The sequence below is a fragment of the Setaria italica genome, chromosome IX (genome assembly GCF_000263155.2).
Source record: "Setaria italica strain Yugu1 chromosome IX, Setaria_italica_v2.0, whole genome shotgun sequence".
NCBI classification, from domain to species: Eukaryota; Viridiplantae; Streptophyta; class Magnoliopsida; order Poales; family Poaceae; genus Setaria; species Setaria italica.
In genome coordinates, this window is record NC_028458.1 from 4,139,101 (window position 1) to 4,148,369 (window position 9,269).

The window sequence follows — 9,269 nt, forward strand, 5'->3', positions numbered from 1 at the left end:
ACCCTTTGGTCTTATATTCTTCGGAGAGCGAGTGGCTGAGCGAGGTTTCATCTAGAGGCTGCCTGCACTGCACTGCATGCACACGTGCATGGGATTCACATTCACAAGATGGCACGCATCAGCCCCGTTTGGATTGAGATGGATTTTAAGAATCCAAAATCTGGAACTCAGGAAGCCTCTAAACCGGGCAGATTTTCGCCTAGATTCCATCAGAGAATCCTAGAATCCGTTGAAACGTTTCTTCTGATAGCTTCTGCGTATGTATTTTACGATTTTACCCCTTATCCTTCCAGAAAATGACCCAATCCCTACTCTTCCCCTTCCTTCTCGCACAGCCGATCTGCTCTCGTTTCCCGTCCCCTTCCACATTGCTCGCAAGATTCGGCCGCCACAGCCTCCCTCCCATCTTTCCCCATCGAGCCCACGACCTTTGCGCCACCTCTTGCCATCAGGCCCCGTCCCCGTACCACACCTCACCCGTTTCCACGCCCATACTCGCCGCCTGCCTACAGTCACTGCCCGCCAGATCTGAGTGACGGTTGGTCGCCGACGTCGGTTCCGGCCAAGAGCAGCAGGCGCAGCTGCCATCTGTAGATGGAGTCGCAAGGGGACCTCGACGACAACGAGTTCTTTTCAGACTCCAAAGCTGCTCCGACGAATTTTGGGGTCGACTTCTTCAGCCAGCCCCCGAGCTTTCCCCTTGCGGCTTCCTCCTCTAGCGGTCGTGGCGTAGGACGTCATCATGTAGCAAGTGGATTGGAGGGTCTGGACCTCAATTCGGAGGTCGTGGACTTCACCACCAACGTGTCGTACTTGGACCTTCTACGCTCATCGCGCGGCTGGATTGGTTGGGGACGGCGACCTCCTGGGTGGCGTTGGGCATGGCGCTGGCCATGGCGCGAGCCGTGTGTTGGCGTGGCGCCGGCCGTGGCGCCAGCCATGCCGCTAGTGTGGACGTGGTGCTGGTCGTGCTGTAGCAGTGCCAATCGGAGAAGCATCTGACCAGGATGTCGGCATCCCTTGTTGGCCAGCCGGAGGTGCACGAGGACATGCCCGTGCTGCACCGACTCGTCGTCCTAGCACCATTGCATCGTGTCAATTCCTTCCACCACGTCTTGCTGGAGGACGAAGCAATGGCACAACTCCTAGTGTGGCTGATGATGCCTTCGATGGTGGTCTCCAGAAGCCTAGCACATCTACATGGAGCCTGAACCCCTACAATGAAGAGGCTGACGATCTTCAGGATAGATGCATCGGTATAACTATTTGACTCCACATGATTATTCACTTTTTACTCCTACTCGTTTAATTTGACATTGCTATGATTGTTTAATTTGACCAAACTATGTTAACCAATTCCGTACTCTGTGTCTGTATGTCTATGTGTTGTGTGTGTGCAGCTACTAACGTTACATGAATGTCTGAATATTTTGTAGTAACCTGACATGCTATTTGATATACTGTATTTTTTTTTGCTTTCACGTGGCTATGATTGTTTAATTTGAGCAAGTTATACTAACCAAACTATGATTGTTTAATTTGAGCAAGTTATACTAACCAAACTATGATTGTTTAATTTGAGCAAGTTATACTAACCAAACTATGATTGTAGACTTAAGAGAAGAGAAAGTAGGCGGAAGCCTAGGAGGGCCAACCGAGTGAAGCTCTTTCTTTTTTTTGGCCGTGCCGTGAAGTAACCAAACGAGTACTCCAATCAGAGTAATGGCCATATGCTTAACTTTCTCTGCTTTCAGATGCAGTAATGGTCATGCAAGCTATATTAATCTTACATGCTATTTGATATACATTATGGCTATGAGAATATGTTACTACTACTAGCCATTTAATCTCTTTTAATTGCGTACATTACCTGTCCACTTGCAGTTGCTGTTAGATATAGTACAATTCTATAGTGTTCATTTTTTTTCACTTGTCCCATCATATTTCTGCTTGTACACTAGAGCGACGATTTATTTGACAAGATGATTGGGCCAATAGCGCCAACAATGCTGCATTCTATGAGCATATGTATTAAGACGGCACCTTAAATCAGTCCTCTCGAATGCGTAGTGTATGCCTGTGTGCAGTGTGCATGTGCAGCTACTAACCTTAGATGCATCTCTGAATATTTTTTCATTGACACATGAGATATGTTACTACATATTCCTTTCTATGTGCTGAATGATGTTTGATATACTGTATTTTTATCCACTTGTCTCAGTTCTATTTTTTCACTTGTGTCATCATAATTCTATTTGTACAATAGACCGACGACCTATTTGACAAGGCTGGCCAACAGCACCAATAATGATGCATTTTGTGAGCTTTGTGTCGAGAAAATTACAGCCGGTACAGCAACAAAGGACACTTGACTAATAGGGCCTACAACAACATAGCTGCGAAATTTGAAGAAAGGACAGGATTGCGTCACTCCAAGCAGTAGTTCAAGAACCGATAAGACGCCCTTCGACGCATGTATGCCTTCTAGTTGTATGCAAACAATTAGAGTGGACTTGGATGGGGTAGGGCACAGTCGTGGCAGATGACGCTTGGTGGAAAAAGCACACAAAGGTATTTGATGCCTATCCCCTGCTACTTCCATATTGAACATACTTGTGAGACATGAGCTTTGTGCATTAATGTCTTTTCTGTATTAATTTCAGAATCATGGCGAATGGAGGAAGCTGTGATATGGGCCTCCGGATAATCTAGATGAGCTTCAAGTGATGTTTCAGAATATTGCTGTGGATGGGTCATCTTCTTGCATACTTGGTGAACAAAAAATTGAAGGCTATGAAGGTGATGAAGGTGATATTGGTGACAGGAGTCCTGAACGTACCGTTCCTGGAAAGCGGTGCAGTAGTACTAGCACAATTGCAACTAGCCTGAGGAGGAGGACAAAGATTCTTATGGTGAAGGTAATGAAGGGGATATGGAATAGGAATGCACTGGGGCAATTGGAGCTTGTGCATCAATTTGGAGCTGTGGGCTGCATGTTTGGTATGTATTATGAATCTGCTTTCATGAACAAAACTAAGAAGGTGAAAACTGGTCTTTCTGGATATGAGTGGGTCATGACAACACTTAGCAATCCAATAGCCTTCTACGACCTGTTTAGAATGAGTAGGGAACTTTTTCATATGCTGCATGATGTGTTGGTGTTATCATATGGACTGAAGTCATCAAAAAGGATGAGTCCATTGAGTGATTGGCCTTGTTTATGTGGATCATTGGAGCACCACAATCATTGAGACAAAGCTGAAAATCGTTTTGAGAGGTCGATTGACACGATTAGTAGGAAATTTGAACAAGTCTTGGATAGTGTGTTTAGACTCTCAGCTAATGTTATAAAACCTAGAGATCCTCGTTTCAGAATAGTGCATCCTAGATTGCGGAGTTCTCGTTTCTCACCTCACTTTGATAATTGCATTGGGCCAATAGACGGAACACACATCCTAGTTGTTGTTCCATCATGAAAGGTGCTTAAGCATGTTATTTGACATGGTTACTCAAGTCAGAACGTATTGGCTATTTGTGACTTCGACATAAGATTCAAGTTTGCGGTTGCGGGATGGCTGGGGTTTGTACATGTTATGAGGGTTTTCAGCGACACAATAAACAAATATAGTGATAAGTTCCCTCATCCGCCGGAAGGTAAATAAGTATGTTATTTAAATGTGACAAAAAATATTGGTTATGTGTCATAATTATGCAATTTTATTATTAGGGAAATTTTATCTTATGGATTTGGTTATCTTGCACCTTACAAGGGAACGAAGTATCATTTGCCAGAATTTCAACAAGGTCCAAGACCAAGAGGTAAAAAAGAGGTATTCAATTACTTGCACTCATCCATGCGCAATGTCATTGAGCGTTCATTTGGAGTATTGAAGATGAAATGGCGGATTTTGTTAAACTTGCTGAGTTATCCAATGAATAAGCAAAACAAAATAATCCTTGCTTCCATGGCTCTACATAATTTCATTTGAGATCAAGACTTCGATATGTGTGACCAAGATGAGGAGTACATGCCAATACCGGCGGCCTCTTCTCCTCAATGAAGCAGTGCTAACAATCATTTAGGCGACGAGGATGTCAACATGAATACATTTCGAGATTCTGTAGCGAATGCTTTGTTTGCTAATGAAGAGTAGAGTCATTGTGAGAGGGTGTTTGTAATGACAAATAGTAGGTATGCGCGAACTTGTATGCTGTTTTGTGAATATGTATGTTGTTGTATTCATGGACTTTCGGATCTTCGTGCGACTCATTCAGTGCATTGGTGGGAAGCAATGTTGTAGCTAGTGGCAACCAAAAATACTAGCTTGGGCATAAATAGGAAGTAGGCATAAAAAATATGTAAAATTAGCTACTGGAATCTAGAATCCAAACAGCACAATCCAGATTTTATTTAGAATCCAGATTTTGTCAATTCAACCAAAATCCAGATTCTTAGAATCTGAATTTGTATTCAAATGGGGCCTTAGTCTGGATTTTGAGAATCCAAAATCCAGAAGCTAGCCGGCTTCCAAATGGGACGGATTTTGGTGAGGATTCCAGAATCCGGATTCTGGATTCGCAAAATCCCGAAATCTGGAGTTGGGGAGCTTATGGTGGATTTTGACGACCAAATGACCGAATAGCCCTTCAGATTTCATTAGAATTACCTCCCCTGCCATCACCTCCATCCGTCTCTCTCCTCGCCTTCCCCGCCGCCGAAGCCTCCCTCTCGTCGTCGCCGGCCGCGCCCGCCTCCAGCTCGTCGAACGAGGCCCACCGGCCGCGCCCGCTCTAGCTCATGAAAGGAGGCCTGCCGGCCACCGCGCCAGCCGCGCCGTTCCAGCTCGTCGGAGGAGGCCCGCTGGCTGTCGCGCCCAGATCCACCCGCCGTGGCGCCTCCTCCTCCTTCCCACCCCTCCTCATTGAGTCAAGGAACCGGTCCTGGAGGTGCTTGTCGGAGAGGTTGAGCCTAGGGGGTGTGGGCCCAGGTGCCGAGCCACCACCTGGAGAGCATGGACGAGTGCACGGCATCTACGGCTGGGAGGATGGAGAGGACATGCTCGAGGATGCCGTCGGGGAGGTTGCTGATCCGATCGCCGCAGCCGCCGCCAGCTGCAACCTTATGGTTTCCAACCATCGCACGTCTCCCTGTTTGTTGGGCAGATATGAGAGAGGCGGGAGGTGTGGTAGGGTTCCTTCACGTAGGCGACGGTGGTGGGAAGCGCCACCAGAGAAGAGAGATTGCGGCGAGGCGACGACAGCGTGGGATGAGGTTGGGGACGGGGTGCGGCATCTGGGTAATCGGAATAAGGATTCTAGATTCTAAAATCTATCCCTCCAAACAGGTCCATCTGGTTTTAGCTTGGAATCCAGGTTTTGGAAATCCAACCAAAATTCAGATTTTCAGAATCTGATTCTGGATCCAAACGGGGCCTAAAATGGGAGGCCAGTAGTCAAAGGTGCGAGTATTGAAAGTCTCCGTGCAATCTTTGTCTGGACATGATGCTAATAATAATCATTCTTCATCTACATTAGGTCAGCACATTCTTATCCTAATCTAGGTAATCAAGATGCGATGCCCACAATGTGTTGTCGTTGCCAGAAAGTAATGGGAACCGGAGGTTAAGGGCGTGCTTGTTCCCGGCCGCAGCTTGTGGCGCCGATTTCCACCGCCATGGCCCGTGGCGTGGCATGCCGGGGACCAAACAGGCTCTAATTGTATCATATGGGAAGGTATAACATCTGGCTAATGATTCATATTAGATGACAGGGTATCTATCTCCGGGCCTACTGCGGCCATCATATTGTGTGGCATCAGTATATGTTGCTCACACAGTCACACTATGGAAGCCATCAGCTCTGGCTTTGTAGCTGCTTTTATCATTGTAGGGCTGCAAAACTAGGAAACAATCATAGAAAGAGTGTGTCCAGAGAATTAAATATTAGCACAAGTTCCTGGTGTTTGTGATTGTGGTATCGCTATACCATCTGGAGTTCTGCACATGGCATCGCAAACCTGTCTCGCCATTTCGTCCAGAGAGTACTGTAGGCGAATGTGTCATGATAAAACTGCAAGGAGACGGGAGGATTAGGCTGGCTGGATGCAATGCAATCGGAAAAGAAAGGGCGCACTGGCAGCTGCTTTGATCTCTTCCCTGCATACCCAAGCACAAGCGCGAGAGGAAGAGAAATAGAGATTCTTGGAACTGCGGATGTTACACGTGCATTGCATGCAAATTATCGGAGTAATTTTTTTTTCTTTTTTAGGGAAGTTAAACATCAAGAGCTAGTTTCCGAGGCTGGAATTGGGAGCATGCGGCCGGCCGGCCGGCCGAATTGAATACTGTGTGCCACTCCCTTGGCTCGGCGAGTTGCCTAGCTGCTAACGATATACTCCTTGTCCATCTCACCGTTAATTTCAAAATAAGTAGTGTGATTATACGCCATTTGAATACATGATGATTTAAATAACCTAATCAAACAATTCACACATTGGTTCTTATACAAAGCATATATACCAGTCTACCACAAAGTCAAAATAAACAACAAAAAGTCACCAAAGATCGGAGGGGCAGCAGCAGACGGCACACAGAGACGGATAAATCACGCGTTGACGCCACAAAATCAAACACAACGAGATTCCACCACAGATCGAAGGGGACGGCAGGCATGGTGTGAATGAGCGAAGTGTTACTATCGATCTCCACGGTCAGTGATTTTTCGAATGTACAAATATTTGGGGGAGAATGTTTTTCGTGTCTTACAGCAAAGAGGCCACATCTATCTCATGGAAGCACACCCCCGCGATCCTGCTCGTGCCATGCTCACCACCCCATGGGAGCACGTTGGCCTTCATTGTTCCCAGGTTGAGCTCGATGAGCCCGACCTTCTCCATCCAAAAGATCACGGTGCGGCTCCTCTCCCCAAACCCCACGCACCAGCAGATCATCCCGTTCACGTCCACGCCGGGCATGACCTGCTTGCCGATCCCATGCTTGCAGATCACCGCGTCCCGGCTCCACCCCTCCGTCGACAGCGTCCACATCGATATCACCTCAGCTTCTGGGACGAACATGCTCAGGTTCCCTTCCGGCGTGGCGGCCAGCGTGCAACAACTCCCTGTGCTGCTGCTGCCACCAAGATAGCCCTGCGGCGGCGGCTCGATCGCCGTGGCCTCTGCACTGTCGGCGTGCACGGCGAGGATGAACACGCCGGCGGCACGCTGCGTCGAACGGCAGATCCAGTGGACGATGCGCCCGATGATGGCCGGGGAGGTGTGCGCTGACTGGTTGACGAAGCACCAGCAGTCGTGCTCCGGGGGTAGAGCCACTAAACGTATGGCGCCCCACTTGCCGCTGCCGTTCTTGGAATTTTTTTTAAGAGGAGAACAAATATGTATCAACTGTTGAATCGGATACAATGTTGAATCGGATACAACAATGGGCTAAAAATGCCAAAGGGGCAATAAGAACTGCTGTTAAAAAATGATAGATTTTGTTTTTTTATCTTTAGGCTATTCACTTTTCATGTGCTCAGAATGTTCTGCAGAATTAGGGACTTTTTTCTTCTATTGGCCGATCTTATGATGAGAACCATCTCCATTTATGTTTTATTTCCCCGGGCAACTCCATACTAAGCTCAAAAGTCTATGGAGCGGCTAAATGATTGAAAATCCTTCCCTTCAAAATATCTGTTTTGTTTATCTTTTTCGAGCTCGCCCTTCGGGAACGCCACTCTTCCTATAGCAGAAAAAGCAATATCTGAAATCTTTAAGCAACTAAAAAAGACGTCTAGTAAAAGATATGTGTTGTGCCAGGGATGGTCAATAACAAGAGCTTGCACTATCGATCGAATGACGGACGAGGAGAAGATGCAGGTTCGCAGGCACCCGTCCATGGCGAGCAGCTCGAAGGAGCGGCCGGCGTCGGCGACGGTGAGCAAGGTGGGCCGGTAGATGCCGGGATTACCCCACTTGCCGACCTCCCCGTCCATGTAGGGAAGGCAGGCGACGTTGCCGGTGAAGGTGTTGCAGACGCGCAGCTCGGGCTCGGCTTCGGCTTCGTGCCGCCAGAGGACGAGGAGCCCGCCGCGCGAGGACACGAGCTCCAACGAACGCAGCTGGCCCGTGTCGAAGCGGAGGCGCCAGGACGCCCGGACGATGTCGTGTTCGTCGTCGCCGCGGTCGGCGGACGCGTAGGAGACGCCGAGGAGGCGGGCGGGGTCGTAGCCGGCGCGGACGGCCGCGATGAGGCCGACGCGGGTGACGGGGCGGAACCCCGCGCCGAGCATGGCACGCCGGAGGGGCCTGCTGGCCGCGGCGCAGCGGGCGATGGACGCGGCGTCGTCCGAGCGCGCGACGACCTCGAGCAGCAGCTCTAGCGGGAGGTGCTGATCCCCTTGCATTGGCGGCAGGCGGCGGCGCTTGGTTGCGGCGGCAAATGGGTTGGAGTACATGGGATGGTATCGTGTCGGCGTCGGTTTCGGTGGGGCGTGTTCGCTTCAGCTTATAAGCCGACTGAAAAGCTGAAACAGCTGATTTGTTGTGAGGGAAAAATATTGTTTGATGGCTGGTAAGGAGCCGAGCCTGTTTATCATCATGCGTGCCGCGTGCGGGAGGGGTTGTCGTGGTCAAAGCAGACTTGGCAGCCAAGTTTCCTTCGGCAATACCGCCACCACGACCTGTAGCCCAATACACCGGCCCATCCGCATCCTACAGGCCCAAAGCTCCCCACGAGCCCATCGATCACCTCCGCCGCCGCGTGCCGCGGGCCGTGGCGCCGTGAAGACCGAGACCTAGACGAGCACCACCGACAAAGGCAAGGAACCTAACGCACTGTTGCGTTCTTGTCGCGCATTGACCGGACCCCTCGGCGCGCGTCAACGCAGGCCCGCGCGCACCCGCCCCACGCGACGCGATACCTTCGCCGCAACGAAACCGAAACGCCAATGAAATTTCCGGGAGTCCCACGCCCACGTACTGCTGTCCACTACCCGTCGACTGACCGGCAGCTAGCGATCCCTGGCCTAGTGAGTGGGCTACTCCCAAGACGACGGTTGCAGCGTCCGCGCCGCGCGGGCTTCCAGGATCCAGCCGGCAGCGATCCATCGCCACCGTGCCATGTCCGGCGCCGACGCGGACGCGCCGTCGAGCGAGGGCGCCGAGCAGCTGCGGGCGTGCAGGGAGGCGGCGCAGAGGATGCGATGGACGCCAGGGGTGCTCAGTGTTCGATACGGAGGGTCTGGAAAGCGAGCGTGCCGGTATGTGGAAG

The 9,269-nt window shown here is 50.0% G+C and overlaps 1 pseudogene; it reads left to right on the top strand.

Annotated features, from left to right (window-relative positions):
* The first annotated feature begins 9,118 nt into the window (after positions 1-9,118).
* The window catches only part of LOC101771884, a 1,156-nt pseudogene continuing 1,005 nt past the window's right edge, over positions 9,119-9,269 (top strand).